The following is a 17,203-nucleotide window of genomic DNA, read 5'->3' as shown; positions in this document are numbered from 1 at the left end:
TGTTACAAGGTGCTTTGTTTATTCTTCTATCATTTTTAAATTTTAAAATTACACTAGCAGGGGCTGGGGCCGGTGTTACAGTGCACACGTGCAGGTCAGAGGACAACTTGCAAGAGTCGGTTCTCTCCTCCCACCATGTGGGTTTGGGAGCTTAGGTCACCAGGCTTAGTGGCACTGAGTGATCTCTTACCTTTAAGCAACATGGTTTAGGCTGCAATGTGATCCTAGAGAAACAGTTTTCTCTCAACTTTGCAGCTTGCTGGTACTGAGGTCTACCTCAGTCTAGTCACTAACAGGATGGTTTTCCACTTCCTCAGTTCTGAGAGGATGGTCTGTGTCTCTCATCTTCCTGGAACAGTGGGCTAGCCAAGGCATATCTTTTTTGTGGTGATATTGGAGACACTCGAGATGCAATCTAACCTCTGTGTGTGCTTTTCTAGCCAAAGCTTGGTCTCACCTGCAAAAGTATCACTGACCAAACCAAGTGTCACAGCAGAGCCTTGAATCACAAATGAAATATTATATCATGGGGTGATATGGTAAAAGGTGTAAATGTATTAGCCAGTTGCTGAGAAGGGTGATAAACGGAGCACTAATCTATTTACCACAAAGTAAGAGCCTGGAAAAATCTGTTGCATTCTCAGTTTCACTGCTTCCAATCTTAAAAATAGCCTCTAGATGACAGGACTGTGGAAAGAAGTTGGAATAATAATAAATAATAATAATAAACAAAGTTCAGGACCTCTCACCCCAGGGTATGCCATCCCAAACATTTTGGCACAAGGATTATTTTGATCTTATTATTTGGGGAAACAGTAGGCCTAGAAAAAACTCCAATGGAGAAGAAAGTACACATCTCTACAAAAGAAACTATATATAAAGGTGTCTTACCTCTACATTAGAAAACCTAATCAATAGTGAACCAACTTAACACCGCATTTCAACTTACAGCTCTCAGGTCACACTCCATCACTGAGGGAAGTCAGGGCAGGACCTGGGGGCAGAAGATGATACAGAGACCATGGAGGAATGCTGCGTACTGGCTTGTTCTTCATGGTTTTCTCAGCCTAATTTTTTCTTTTTTCTTTTTCTTTTTTAATATTTTATTTTTTTCTGTACATGCATCACATCTCAGTTAGTTTGTAGATAAGAAGCATAATAACAATATCTCAAATGGGTTGCTTTATTTTAAATAAGACAAAGTATGTCTGCCACAGAGTACATTACCACAGTTTTAGCCACATGTGGCTTTGATTTAATTAACTTCAATATGCATTGGTGACATAGTTGATAACATAGAAATAATTTCTGTACACCCCTGCCACAAGGCTTTTAGGAGCTAAAAAGAATGATCTATTTGAAATATTTATGTTGTGTCTTCAGAGTAGTGAATCAATACTTGGCCAATTTCAATTATAGTCTTTGCTTGTTTGCTTGTTTAGTTTGGGTTTTGTTTCTCAAGACAGAGTTTCTCTGTATAGAAACTGTATAGCTGTCCTGAAACTCACTCTGTAGACCAGGCTAGCCTTGAATTCACAGAGATCCACCTGCCTCTGCCTCCTGAGTGCTGGGATTAAAAGCTTGCACCCCACCACATTCAACCATAGATTCTACTAACAGCATTTATCATTAGAGTTATTGTGATTGTCGTCATCAAGAGTTTGCACTGACTTCACCTAAAAGGAGGAGAAAGAGGAAGAATAATGGTGGCGATTACAGACCAGCCAAGAACTGGTGATTCTCAGCTAATTAGGTTGGTAGACATGAGGTAGGCAATAAAACTAGACCTCTCTGTCACACCTTCCCTGTCTACCTTTCCAAAAGTTAGATGGGACACTAGAAGTGAATAAATAAATCTTTTAAAAAGGTTTCTTATAAAAGAGAAAAGACCAGAACCTCTGCCTTGGAAAATGGTATATACACTTGATAGATGGACTGCAAATATCAAAGGAGAGAGTCAGAACTCGGGGCAAGGGGGAATAGAGGGATGACTCAGTGATTAAGAGCAAGTACTTCGGGCTGGAGAGATGGCTCAGAGGTTAAGAGCACTGACTGATCTTCCAGAGGCCCTGAGTTCAATTCCCAGCAACCACATGGTGGCTCACAACCATCTGTAACGAGATCTGATTCCCTCTTCTGGCCTGCAGGCATACTTGCTGTATACATAATAAATAAATAAATCTTAAAAAGAAAAAAAAAAAAAAAGAGCAAGTACTGCTTTTCCAGAGGATGCAAGTTCAGTTCCTAGTGCCCATCTCAATGGCTCACAACCACCTATAACTCCTGAATGTATTTTATGTACCACATGCATGCCAGCTGCCTGCGGAGGTCAGAGGAGGGTATCGGATCCCCTAGGACTGGGATTACAGGCAGTTGTAAGCTGTTACATGGATGCTGGAAATTGAATCCTGGGTCCTCAGGAAGAACAGTGTTCTTGACCTCTGAGCCATCTCACCACCACCACCACCACCACCACCACCCATTCTTGTTTTAAAGAATTCAGGGCAATCCAGACCTCAGTTACTAAAAAATAGTAATAAGAACTCAAAAGATCAAAGTCAAGTCCATGTTCTTTAACTGGAGTCAATGGTGAAAAAAATGGTAATGGTAATAATGGTATTTACAAAATATCTTTTACATGCCAGGGTGGCACTAGGTACTTGGAAGGAAGCTGTATAATGTGCATCCCAAGGTGTGTACTGGAGCATTGCCATCCGTGGCCAGCCACGGCCCACTTTAAAAAGGGTCACTACCACTCACAGCTGTCTTCAAGTCAGCCTTGAAATGCTTTACCAGGAGCAACCAAACCTGCGTGTGGCAATCTGCAAGCCCCGCTGTGGGAGGCCAGGGCAAAAGGTGTGAGGAAGGACAAGATGACTTCTGTATCCCTTGCTTATTATCAAGTAAGACTGCAAAACTTTTACTGAGTTCCTCTTTAAATGACGTTTGCAAATCATCTGAGTACTGAGTAATGCAATGCCCTCCACCATCGAGGTGGATGTATTCTACACGCTGGTGGCATCATGTGCTTGGTATCTGACAAGGAAATCTTTATTTCAGACACAGTCAGTGCTGAAACTCAGCCAGGTCTTCTTCCTGGAGTGGCTGTGGTTCTGACTTTTCGTAGTAAGTTAAAATGCCGCCATCTCTTTCTTCCCAGTGAGTTCCATTAAAGTCGCAGAAGTGTGCCTGGCACAGCTGTGATGGGGCTGGGTTCCAGCCTGGGACTGACGTGTCTCATCTGAAGGTGATGAGTGAGATGAAAAAGACCCTCCAGTAATCCCAAACGCTCTTACAAGGGGGTTTGCCTTTGTTAAATGAAAGGTAAATGGAAGAAAGGAATCTTAATGCATGTGTTGGGTAGGGGGAAGAAACAAAGTTCCAGGGTGTGTGGTGTGGGCAAGAAGGTATGAGAAAGGAAGAGAGAAAGTAAAAGAGATGGACAAAAGACCAGACAGCAATACAAGAGAATGACCAACAGAAAGAAATCCAGGTGATGGCCAGACCAGAAGACACCAAAGCCTGGGGGTGTCTGCCATTTCATTCTGGTTACTTAAGCCATCTAATGTCCCTTCCTACCATTCAGGGAAGCCGGATCTGTGCCCACACACTGGCTGGTAGTATTCTGAGGAAAAAAAAAGGGTAGGGTCATGAAGGGAAGTTCGTCCTGCCCCACATTCACCCTTCAAGTGAAAAGGGGCTGCTCTGCATCTGCCCAGCACGTAGTCTTAGTGGGAGTGTCTGTCTCCCAGACTTGCCAAACCTGACTCACCAGAAAGATTAGTTCCAGATGTGGCCTCCAGACACACACAGGCCAGATGGCATCACATCCTAAGGGACAGAGAAAGACACTCAATCTTAGTAGGGTTGGCTGAGTTAGAATGAAAAACTGAACCTGAGTTTTTGTCTGTTTCACCAACCTCTGCCTGAAGTAAGTCCACCTTTAGGGGGTAAGAAAAAAACCCGGGCAACATACAGAAGAAACAGTGATTAAAAGTAGATTGTAAAAGGGGTTGTGGGGGCCTGGGGGGCGGTAATCAATACTAGTGCTTTCTCCAGAAGACACAGGTTATTAAATATAAATCTCAGTGCTGGGCATGGGATCAGGGAGGCCCCATAGGCCCTCAAAACAACCCAGACAATGCTCTTGTCTGGCCACTACTACTAGACGGCAAGATCCTATTGCCAAAGACACTATAAAGTTTGGTTGTGGTACATAGAGAAATAAATAAGGAACTAACCTGGAAACTTCCTCCCTACTGGCTAGCTTTCCGCTGTGGCAGAAAAGACATCAATAGTCTTACCCAGCACTGAACACTAAGTGATGTGCGCATTGGTGCATTGGTGGCATGGTGCTACAGGGCAGCCATCAGCCTTCTGATTGGATCTTAGACTTACTCTAAGAAGGGGATTCATCCCGGATACTGTAAACTCACTCGAACTCCTATGTGTAGTGAAAGATCCACTGCATCTGGCATAAGTTCCCGAGTGCTAGCACCAAAGCTCTGAAATAACCTTTTGTTTAAAGTCGGTGTTTGCTGTCTGAGTTGCCCTTCCTAGAGGAATTTCAGAACCTTTGCAGAACTTAGTCTTGAGACTAACCTGGCAAGCCAGGAAGTCTCATATGGCTGAGAACTGCTTAGGTACTGATTCCTTCAAACGACTCCAGATGGAAGTTTTAATATGCAGAAACTGGTTTGCTAGACAGTGTCTTTGTGTAACAATAAAAAGGCTTTTGCAAAGCCATGAGGCAGTCAGTTCATCAGAAGCTAATTCCTCTGCTGGTGCTGGAGAAGCCGAAAACATGCTAGAGTGACTCTCGTTCTTCCACTGACCCGTGTAACACAGAACACCTAGGGCAGGGCTGGAGAGATGGGTCTTTGGTTAAGGGCACTTGTTATTGAAGACGACCTAGGTCTGATTCCTAGCACCCACATGACAACTCACAACCATCCGTAACTCCAGTCCTGAGGGATTGTATGCCCTCTTCTAACATCCTCAGATATCACCCATGCACATGGTGCATGGACATTCATGTAAGCAAAACCCTCATATGCAAAAAATAAAAAAAACACATAAAATAAAAAATAAATTTTATTTTTTGTTTTCTAAATCCTATGGCTAAGGAGATCATAGACGGTAGTGGGAAACCTACTACAGTTGTTTTCCAGGATGCTCATGTTGTCAAACTGCCTTCTAAATATTTATATTTATACCCATAGAGTAGTACTGTTTTCAACCTTGGTCAGAAAGGCTTCTTTTTGCAGTGGATGAGAGCTAAGGCTCATAATTGGTCAAACCACTGAGAATACATGACCGTGGAGTGCTCAGTCCTAAAGGGAACATATATATATGTATCCCGGCAAGGCTCCAAGAGCCTCATGGAAGAGGAGGGAGGGGAGCACCTAGAGCAGAAGGATGGGGAGGAGTGTTGTGAAATGCTGTCTTCTGTAAATAACACAGTCACGGAACTTATGAACTCACAGTGGCTGTGGTTATCTGCACAAAACAAAATAAAGATGGTGGTGTCTGTGTGTCTTCCTTGGGGTGCGGTTATGCTGTGAAGACACAGGAAGGCTGGGGAACCCAGCTCTGAGGGCTCTGCTAGGTCCACTGCTTAGAACACAGCATCTTTTCAGTGGGGAAGAGGGTCTCAGGAAGCAGTGGAGAAGTGCCTCTGGGGTAGCGGAGTGCTCTCTCTCAGGGACTAGCACAGGTTGCCAAGTTCACATGCAGACAGACACACTGTTTGTGGGGTCAGCTGTGGGAAAGGACTCCTTGTCAGAGGATAGGCTCTGCCATTCGTCTTCTCTGGTAGGAAATTGTATTTTCCTATTTTTATCTCTTCTGTTACTCAAGCACACTCAGGGTTCGTGAGGCAGGCAGAGAGTAGAGCTGAGTCTTGCTGTGTACCCTGACAGGAAGGACCAAAGAAGAAGCACACAACGTCTTTGCCAGAATTGTTAAAGAAAGCAGATGTCCTCCAAACCGACAGGAGATCCTGGTGTGGGATGGGGGTCCAGGTGTTGCATATGTATCCCAGCTGACAGGAAAGCCCAGATAGGAAGGGCTGCAGGGACCACCCAGACTGATGGAGCCATCTCCTTTCTCAAGAGGAACCACAGACTACCAGAAAGCCAGCAGACAGACTCACAGCCATGTTTACTGTGGGAACGGTAGTTCAACAAGAATCTGTGGACACAGACAGCCCTATGAGCACCCAAATATCTAAACATGGCCCAGAAAGGCCAACATGGGTGTCCCACCAGGCCCTCAAAATACTAGGGAAAATGTATATCCAATTAAGTTATGGGCGTAAACATTCATTTCCTGTCAGTGTAAGTATACACACTTAGATTCTTGCTATGACTATGTGCACTTCTACATCCTTTGGTTTTTTTTTGTTGTTGTTGTTTTGTTTTGTTTGTTTGTTTGTTTGTTTGTTTCGAGGCAGGGTTTCTCTGTGTAGTTTTTGTGCCTGTCCTGGATCTCACTCTGTAGACCAGGCTGGCCTCAAACTCACAGAGATCCACCTGGCTCTGCTTCCCAAGTGCTGGGACTAAAAGCGTGCGCCGCCACCGCCCGGCCCTTTGTATTTTTTTTATTTAAAGATTTATTTTATTTCATGGGTATGAGTGTTTTGCCTGCATGTCTGTCCATGTTCCATGTGTGTGCCTGACGTTCATGGAGATCAGAAGGGGACATGGGATCCCCTAGAACTGGAGTTATGGATGGTTGTTAGCCACTATGTGGGTGCTGGAAATCGAACTCAGTTCCTTTGCAAGAGTAGCAAGTGTTCTTAACTGCTGAGGCAGCTCTCCAGCCCCAATCCTTACGTTTCTTATAATGATTTGTAGATTTTCCTTTGAATCTCTGTGTGTATTTGTGCTTTCTCGCCTGGTTGTCATTACTGTTGTCGTTACCCTGGGACCATGTGACTCGGGATGGAGGCCCACGAGGAAGGCAGGTGTCAGCTGAGGTGTTTCCCAAGGTGGCTTCCCCTGGCCTGCTATTCTTCTCCCTGCTGTAGCTGCTGGGACAGGACTAGCTGGGCGCCCACCTGCCTCTTGCAGCTCCTGGAAGCCTCAGAGAAGGGGGGCTTTTCCCCCTCCAGCAAAGCCCCAAATCCCTCTGGTTTGGCTGAGTCTTGTCTACAGACACCTCGCAATGGCAGAGACGTTCTGTGAAAGTCCTCAGTCATCCAAGACCCTCTGCACCCCCTTTCCCTCTTCCAGTCTGTTTTGTTTTTTGTTTTTGTTTTTCCTACCACTTTCAGTCCCCATTTCCAACACAGCAGCTGTGTTACTGCTCAGCTCACAGGAGGACAGTTGGAAACAGAAACTAACACTGGGCTGCTGACTCAGTAGCTGTGCTAACCAGGCCCAAGTCATCTTGCCTGTGGCATGGGGAAGAAAACGCTACCTACTGTGAGACTTGAAAGGGAAATGCTCATGCAGTATGTTGCCTGGTACAGGGAGAGTGGATGAGGTCTGAGGTGAGGGGCTGAGTCAGGGAGGGGCCTCTGTGTGTCACGCCATCCCAGAGAGCCTCTGCTGAGAGCAACTGGGTCTCTCTCTAGGTCCGGGACTGAGCTCCATGGGAATTCTCTATTAGGCACTACAGAGACCACAGAGCACATGTGCCTTTATTTATTAAACCCCTACTGTGTGCCAGGCATCACATAAAAGGACCATTCCTCTTCCCAGGCACCAAGGAAAAACCATCCCATTTTATGTATGAGGAACTGCCTAGCAGGAACATGGCATTTTCTTGAGTTTTTGAAGCTTCAGAGGCAGTGACCAAAGTCATACAACTCTGGGGACTGCCCTCTCCCTGTACACCACCCTCCGTCAGAGAAGATCATGATCCACCCTCCCTCCTTCCCTGACCCTTGCTCTTCGAGAGGAAGGCACAGAGCTAGGCTGTTTTATTAAGTGTGGTCCTAAGAGCCCACTTCCCTGGTTCAGCAAAGGGTGAGGTGAGGGCTGAGGTGAGGGGCTGGAGTAGAGAGTCCCTGAGTGAGTCAGGCCACCTCAGGGAGCCTTTACTGAGCAGCCGGGTCTGTCCAGAGGACTCAGTGAGCTCTGAGGCCTGAGAAAAGCTTTGTGTTGGAGCTCATACTTCAACACTGGCCATAGCTTCGTAAAATGATCAGACAGTTGAACCCTTGCCTTGCATGAAGGTCTTCCTTTGTTTGTTTGTTTGGGGGGCTTGGCAGAGAGAGGGGGTGTTCTCATTATCTCTGTTTTTGGAGACAGATTATCAGTGTATGATCCTCCCTCCCACCCAGCCTTCTAAGTGCTGGATTTACAGGTTTGTGCCAACAAGTTTCAGATGATATCAATTCTAAATGTACAAAATGGTATATAAGGGAAGGGGGTCTCCTGCCATGACCCACCTGATCCCCTCCTTCACTGTCCTGTCAGGTTACTAGTTTTTTAATGATAGGTAATTCTCTCTCTCTCTCTCTCTCTCTCTCTCTCTCTCTCTCTCTCTCTCTCCATACATATATATATATATATCTGTGTGTGTGTACGCATGTTCATGTATGTTGTGTGGGGGAGTACATGTATGCTCAAACGTGTGCAGAGGTTAAAAAAATCAACCTTAGGTGTTTTTTCTCAGGTACTGTCCACCTTGTTTTTTGAGGCAAGGTCTTCTCATCAGCCTGGAGCTTGCCAATTAGGCTAGGCTTACTGATCAGTGAGTCCCAGGGACCCGACCCCCCCCCCCAGCACATGTACAAATACACGCCATCACACACAGCTGTTTGATTTGGGAGCTGAGCTCAAGTCCTTATTCCCACCGAGCTGCCTCCTCAGCTCTCCTCCTGGTTTTGCTTTGTTAGTTTTACCCCAGCATACCCACACATTGCAGTAAATTGTACCAGCCTTCTTCCCCTCTTGCTTCTTTCTTTGTTTGTTTTTGTTGTTGTTGTTGTTGTTTTTGTTTTTGTTTTTTCGAGACAGGGTTTCTCTGTGTAGTTTTAGTGCCTTTTCTGGAACTCACTCTGTAGACCAGGCTGGCCTCGAACTCACAGAGATCCGCCTGCCTCTGCCTCCCGAGTGCTGGGATTAAAGGCGTGCGCCACCACCGCCCGGTTCCCCTCTTGCTTCTTACACTTCCTGTTTCCTACAGATCATTCCACTTCTGTGTGTGGGATCTGCCTCCTTCCCATGGTGATATCTGACAAACCACCATATGCAAGTGCTGGAATGATTTCATCAGTCCTTTGTGATGGACAATTAAGCTGTCTCCCCTCTTCATGAAGACAAACCACAATATCCTGTAAAGAGTAAGTTGTAGATGTGTGAATACAAGTGAGAGATAAATCCCGAAAGGAGGGTTCCTAGTGCTTATTAATACAATCTGCTCTTTCCAAATGTTTAGCAGATTGTGCCAAATTCCACAGACGTTGTAGCAATGTAGAGCTCACCACCAATGAAGGGCAGCCAAGGGAATGTTTTTCCTGTGAAAAAAGATAGTTAGCTGGTTGAGATTAGCTGAGTAGGGTCAGGCAGGCTTGTGCTTATGCCAGAAACCCATCAGAAATCAAGTGAAGATGAGCCAGAGCCGTTGACAGGCCGTTCCCCATGATCTAGCTGCCCATTCCACAGACAAGAGAAGAGAACGTGACCTGTCTTACTGGGAGTTATGGCCCCAAATCCTGCAAATCCAAGGTCAATTCCTCTAAGAATCTATGCACTGCTCCCTCAAACAGTGGTCTCAGATGAGCTGTTCTCGCCTCAGAAAGAGACTGCCTCTGCTACTGAAGCAGTCTGTCTCAGAGCAAGGCCATTATCTCATCAGAAAATTAACCACAAAGAACCCTAGCTGCAAAGTATGAACGTTATTTTAGGATGCATGGTGATGCTGACCCATTTTGGACTCGGGACAAGGCTATCAAGCCCAGGCTGTGGTTAATTGTTAATCGCGATAGGCTCCAGCTGCAATTGTTCCAGGACACTGTAACACTGAAATGCTGCCTAACTGCTCTTGTAGAACCACCCCCTGCCATAACAGCAGCCGGGCATCGTGGCGTGTGACTTTAATCTCAGCATGGGGGGGGGGACACAAGGGGGGATGGGGGGGCGGGGGCAGAGGCAGATGGATCTCTGTGAGTGAGACTAGCCTGGTCTACATAGCAAGTCCCACGGCAGTCAGGACTACACAGTGAGGCTGTACTTGTACAATTTTTTTTAATTAAAATAAAAATACCCCTTGGAGTCCCTCTGTGCCAATAGCTTCTCTCTATTGCTTTGTCCTATTGTACTGCACTGTCTAACAAACTCTACTCTTGCCTCCTTCTATCTCGGTGAATCCATGCACAGCTACTTCACCACAGGCCTGTCAATGTCGACTCCTGTGTTGAGCTGGCTACAACTTGGAGAACCCAGCTCCTCCTGTTATGAGCTGAAAGAGCTGGAGACTCAAGAGGCTCAGAGTTCAAATTGCTGAGTCGATTTGAATCCACAAGGGACCAAGCCCAGTTCCACACCTACATCCTTACCCAGCTGCCATTCCCAGCCCACCTTAGGCCCCCAGAGCTTTGCTCACCCACTTCTCTGAGGTGGCTAGTACTGAATGCTCTATGCCGCCTACCCAAGGATCAAAACCACTTCACAAATCCTCCCCAGTGTCACCGAGGGGTGGTGGACAGTGAGTGTGTGGCAAAAGTCAGCAGCACAGGAGCCACTCTGGGGATGCCTAGAACTATGGTGACTCAGTTTCTCCTTTTGCCCCTTGGACAGTGACTCCACATCCATTAACTCATCTCACCTCCATGGCAGTGCTTTAAGGCAGCTAAGGAAGAGATTCTTAAGTTCATTCTTCCCATTTTTGTGGATGTGGAAAGTGAGGCACACCCTGTCCACTCTGTGCTGAATCCTTGCTTCATTCATTCCCTATGATAAGCAACCTTCTGGCGATATGACATGTTTACCTCTTACTGTCCCATACCTAGAATGAATCGGCTTTGTGATAAGATAAATAGATTATTGAATCTACTTTTAAAAAGCAACTGTTAGTTTTAAATATTTTACATTGGATTGGATTTTTGTATATTATATACAAATTATGTATATTTATACAAATTTGAGATTGATTTTGTTAGAAAATACTGTACATATATTTCTAATCTTGTTCAAGGTATTGTACCTATACAGCTCATTTAACAATGTAATGCAAATTGCTAGTTCTTGAAAGTTACTATTACCAACTAATTAGGATATAAAGAAATGCAAGTTAGTATTTAGTCACCTATTACAATTGAACTTGTATGTTTCCAAGGTCAAACAGAAATATATTTTAGATAAACAGGTCATCTTCGAGCACTTCAGAGATCTGCAGAATATGGCATTTAAGATGTTTTAATAACATGGATTCCTTTTTTTATGACTATGAGACATGTCTGCTCCCGGCAGCACCAATCTACTTCAGAGAAGATGATGGACATCGAAGAAATTCCATGTGGAGTTCACTTTCTTTGTAAAACTTTCTTTGCAAAAGTTAGCCACTGGGCAAGAAAGTGTCCTTGCCTCGACTACTGATGCATGCTGTCCAAAAATGGACAAGCAGGACACAAAAGAAAGGACCACCAAACCTTGCCAAGACCAGGTAGGAAGGCTCTTTAGAAAATTCTGCTTCACAGATGAGTTTGTCAGATATGCTAGGCCTGTAGGCGGAAGATGGATGACCCAACGTTGCAGAGAAATCTTGGGTGACTGTCCAGGCAGCCAGCGGTTTCTGTCATTTCTCACATTTTTTTGGAACTTGCTTGTTTGCACTTCCTGCTTACTTAGGTAATATTATTTCCTTCTCGGGTCTCTGAGGGGTTTGAAGATTATATAGTTATAGTTTTCCTTGTTAACAAATTCAGAAAAGAAACTCACTAAAGATGTGTAAAGTGTGTAAGTTTAAAAGACATCAAAAAATAGTTTTCAGTTGGTAATACAAGTTAGGATAGAAAGTGAATTAGGTACAACATTTTTGACTCACTAAAATAGGGTAAATAATGGAGTATTTTCTCTGAATCTGTCAAATGTTAATGGACTGGACATTGTTAATGTAATACTTGACTGTATACGTTGTATATGCTTATTGTATATAGTTTTTCTTATATTAATTATAACATTCTTTTATTATTTTAGACAAAAAGGGGAAAATGTGATGATACATACATTGTGTACCCTAATAAACTTGCCTGAGGATCAGAGGACAGAGCCAGCCACTAGATTAGACATAGAGGTCTGGCAGTGGTGGCATACACCTTTAATCCCAGCACTTGAGATCTCATGCCTTTGTTTGGGAAGCACACACATCTTTAATCCCAGGAACTAATATGGCAGGGCAGAGAAAAGTATATAAGGTGTGAGGAAACAGGAACTCTTTAGGTGAGGATTCCATAGAGGTAAGAACTAGTGGCTGGCTGCTCTGCTTCTCAGATCTTTCAGCTTTCACCCTGATATCTGGCTCTGGGGTTTTTTTTTTTTTTATTAAAAGACCAGCTAAGATTAGAACAAGAGCTTTGTCTCTAGTGGTGTAGACTTCACATCCAAAGTAGATGTTTAGGAAAAATGACTAAACTGTAGAATTTCCAAACTACAACTTGATGAAATTCCCCAAGGGGACTTCCCTACCCACTCTGGCATTCCTAACACTACAGACCTAGCAAGCTTCTGAGGGTAGAAGACTCTCAAGACTTCAGTGCTGAGGGGTGGGTGGGCAGTGGGGGGAAGGGGAGGCAGCATGGGAGAACCAGGAATCAGAGATGCCCATCTATGAGCCTGGAAGAAAGTTATAAGGAACAAGGGACTTTCCGGGGCCAGATCAAAAAAGGAACAAATCCTAGGAACTTTTGTCATTTCCTTTATAAGCCTGTCTGTCAAAATTGTCTAGAAGTGGTCTGTGTGCTGGACTGTGGGGGCGGGGCAGCTGGGAAGGGAGAAGAGTCAGGGCCTACAGGCAGAGTATTCAGGGCTGGCTTCTTCCTAGGCTGAATAATCATTCAAGGGTCTAGCCTGAGCCCTGGAGCTGATTTAAAGGTTTGGCCTGAGACTTGGAGTTAATAAGGCATCACTTTCTTCTTTCCACTTCTCACCCTGTGCCTCCAACGTCTCAACTGACATGAACTCTTTCTTGGGAAGGAGAGAACAGTAAGGAAAGAGATGTTGGAGCCTGGAGGTTTGGGAGCTGGTTTTTCGAAGTATCCACTGAGAGCCAGAAATAGGGCATTTCCTGACTGCCTCCATTTGGTCATCCTGGGTGTCCTAGCACTGGGTGTTCTTAGCACAGTTAAGAAAAACCAAAGAGTAGAGGTAACAAAAGGTGCAGAGGCAGCAGGTGCTACCTGATTTCAAATTCAAGGCTGCCTTGCTCCAGCAGACTTCCTTCTGGAGGGGAGGAGGGGCAGAACTGAGGGGCTGTGCTCTCGCAATAAGCTTTCCTGAAGCGTAAAGAATAAAGAATTTCACCAGGGGTATGAAACAAAAAAGGGAAATCTCGAAGCAACGTGCAGAAGAAAACAATGAAAATGCACTCCTCTCACGGAAGAGGAGGGCCGAAAGTTATCTGCTGATAAGCAATTTTGGAAGAACGAATGTCCCCCACCACCCTGGCCTGGTACCCGTGGCCCTTGTCAGGGCTCCTCTATGACCCAGGCACAGTTCTCATCAACAAACACACCACATGTGGTCTCCAGCTGCAGAAAGCAAGTGGCTGTTGAGAGCCACTGTCCTGTGTGGTGAAGGTGAGAAGAGCTGGCGGAGCTAGGCTGCAAGCCTCTAGTCTGAATGTGGTTGGAGCTGTTATGAGAGCAGGCATTAGAGACAGGGGTAAGGACCAATGCCTTCACCACTGGAGCACCTTGTCCAACAGGGCCCCCTGGAAGCAGAAGGTGTGAGCCAGCAACTTGCTGTCCCAGATGTAAGGAAGGAAAAAGGAATCCAATCAAGAAGCACACTCCAATTTGCATATGGCTTTGCTTCCGGCTTTTTGGGAGCCCAGTTGCCTAGAAACTGGACTTCCCTCGCTTTGAACACTTTGATAGGAATGGCCAGAAGAGCCAAGCGCTGACCCACACAGTCATGGGGAAACACCACGTCTGACTAAAGCCCTGAAATTCGTGCGAAATGGGGTTTCATTTTCTTTGGCTGCCACTGGCTTCATAACATCAGTGTGACTGGGCTGAAAGCCAGCACAGCTTGGGAAAAGAGTCAATGAGAGAAGGAAAATGAAATCAAGACCAGGCCAGCCAGGGGGATGGGTAGCCCATGGCTGGAGGACTGTGTACCTATCAGAGAGGCATCTGTAAACACACACTGAAGGTGTGAGGGTTGTTAAGAGCTGGCACCAATGACTCAGAAGCCCACAAATACGTCTGTCCAGGTTTCTAAAAATTAAAAAAAAAAAAAAAAAAAAGATCACAGCTTTCATCATATCTTAAATGGCTTGAGTAACCAACATGGATTCTGTGCAGTTTCTCAATTCACAGAGGAAGAGATTGAGAACCAAAGGAAATAGCAAGTTGCTCGAAGTCACTAATAAGCAATAGAGAGCGGACAGGGAGAACTGTCTGCTGCATGGCTTCACGAATATGTGCAGCCTTAGGAAACAAGGAGTAGATCTGCGGTATAAAGGGCAGGGAAGTGGAGGCATGGAGGGATGGTGGCCCAGGGGGTACACAAAGCTGCAGCCACCCAGGGTGAATACGTCTGCAGATCTAAAACACATCATGGGGACTACAGTTGGTCACACCATGTCTGGTGCTGGAAATTTGCTGAGAGATTTCAGATGCTCACACCACATAAATACAAAGCGGTGACTATATGAGGAAACAAATGTGTTCATATGCCTGCTGTAAACATGTCACAATGTCAAAACTTCATGATACACCATAAATGTACATTGTTTTATTTTAAAAAATGGAAAATAAATAAGAGATCTGGATTTTCAGCTCTAGGGAGCCCAGGTACTTAGTGGATATGCCATAAGAAATGATTAAGACTAACTCACTGCTGATTTAGTATCTATCCTATCCAAACATTCGCTGAAAAGAAGGGGAAGGATACAGAAGACAACCATGATAAGAATCTGTGCCCAGCACTAGAGGGATGGCTCTGTGGTTAACAGCACTGGCTGCTCTTACAGAAGACCTGGATTTGATTCCCAGCACCTACACGGGACAGCTCACAACTGCCTGTAACTCCACTTCCAGGGGATCCAACACCCTCTTCCAGCCTCCAAGGGCACTGAACACACATGGTACACGTACTTGTCAGTATGTACGCTGTATGTGTACATACTTGTCAGCAGGCACACACACATGCACATAGAAGAAAATAAATTTGTAAAAGATCCTCTGCACACAGAATTAAGAGACAAGTCTGTAATCCCAGCACTGCAGAGAATGGAGAAGTTTAAGGTCAACCTGAATTACAGGGTGAGAAGTTCAACCTGAATCACAGTGTGAGCACTTTCTTTCTCAACACAAAAGAGACAAGGCAGAGAGGAGGTGGTTCACAATTGGGGAGCTTATATTTACATGTATGTTGTCTGTCTCCCTTCTCCCGCTTCATCTCAGAGCCTTAACAAGAGCTGCTGGATCTCTCTAGAAACAATGAAGGGTGGTAGAAAGTGGTCACTAATTCAGTGAGATCTATCATTGCAAGTTATGGCCATAAGCTGCACACTTAACCTCCTTAAACTTGAACCAATCCCCTCAGAGGCTCAAATTCGGGATCCTCCTGCCTCAGCCCCCCAAGTGTTGGGACTACAAGGTGGATGTGGTAGTACACATTTGTAAATCCTGGTGTTCAGGAGGCACTGGCAGGAGGATTACTGTAAGTTCAAGCCCAGCCTCATCCATATAAAAAGTTTAGTCCAGCCATGGTTACATAGAAAGAAGTTGTTTGCCTCACAAAGAAAAATGAAAAGGAAAGAAAGAAAGAAAGAAGGAAGGAAGGAAGGAAGGAAGGGAAAGAAAGAAAGAAAGAAAGAAAGAAAGAAAGGAAGGAAGGAAGGAAGGAAGGAAGGAAGGAAGGAAGGAAGGAAGGAAGAAAGAAAGAAAGAAAGAAAGAAAGAAAGAAAGAAAGAAAGAAAGAAAGAAAGAACAAGAAAGAAAGAAAGAACAAGAAAGAAAAGAAAGAGTGTTTTCAGTATGTGGTTACTCTTTTTAATATTCAGTTTGGTCACTGTTGATAAATATTTATCTCTTATTCAGAAACCAATTTCAGCCCCCATCCCCTGGCTAAATTTTCCCTAATTCTGAATTGATGATGCGCCAAATCCTTTGGAACGGAGTGAGGTCCTCCCTCTAACACCGTGGTTCAAGGTGTTCCCATTCTTTAATGACCAGTTAGACTTACAGATATAGGACCAAAGTGAGACACAGGACAGCTGGCTTCAGAACACCTAACATGAGGGTAACAGCCTCCACCTGTCTGTCATCGGGCCACATGGTATGTGTGTCAAAGGACTGACAGGCAGAGAATTGCAAACTGTCCCAGAACTTGAGCTCAGATCCATTCCCACTGTGGCATGGTCTACTGGAATTACCATCCACTAGTTCACTTACTTGGACCTGCCATTCACTGCTTGTCCATTGTCCATCTGGACCTAGTCTCCCCTTTCACTTTTACAGCATCCATGTTCTTATATTTTTGCTCCAGAGTCTAGCTGGGACTAGACTCTGAGGTTTGCTCTGAGCCGTGATCCTGAAGCTTGGTTCTGCAGTAGGCACCTCCAGCAGATCTCAACAGTTTTTAATCTTTAATCCCACAGAGACTCTTTTGCAACCTATGAGATTCCCTATCAGTTCCCCTAGCTCCTAGATAGATAGATAGATATATAGGTGATAAAAATAGCTATGATAGATAGATAATAGATGGACAGACAGGACACAGATTCTTTTATTCCTTCCTTAATTACTAATATTAACTCTCAGATCATGCAATAGATATCTCTATATCTACCTGGTTATCAAGGGAATCAGAATTACTTGGCAAATTGCTGTCAACAAATCCACTATCCTTTGTTAACTTACTGTTATCAATAAAGCCTGACATTGTAGAAAGGCACAAGTGTGTTCTGTGTTTCTGATATAGTGTGACCATGACAAATATCCTTCCATGGACAAAACAGAAGGACAAAAATCAAGCTCCAGCTAGAACTTGGGAAGTTGCCAGGTGAAGATCAGTAGGTCTCG

The sequence above is a fragment of the Peromyscus leucopus genome, chromosome 8b (assembly GCF_004664715.2).
Source record: "Peromyscus leucopus breed LL Stock chromosome 8b, UCI_PerLeu_2.1, whole genome shotgun sequence".
Classification (NCBI taxonomy): Eukaryota; Metazoa; Chordata; class Mammalia; order Rodentia; family Cricetidae; genus Peromyscus; species Peromyscus leucopus.
Note: the sequence above shows the minus strand (reverse complement) of the source record.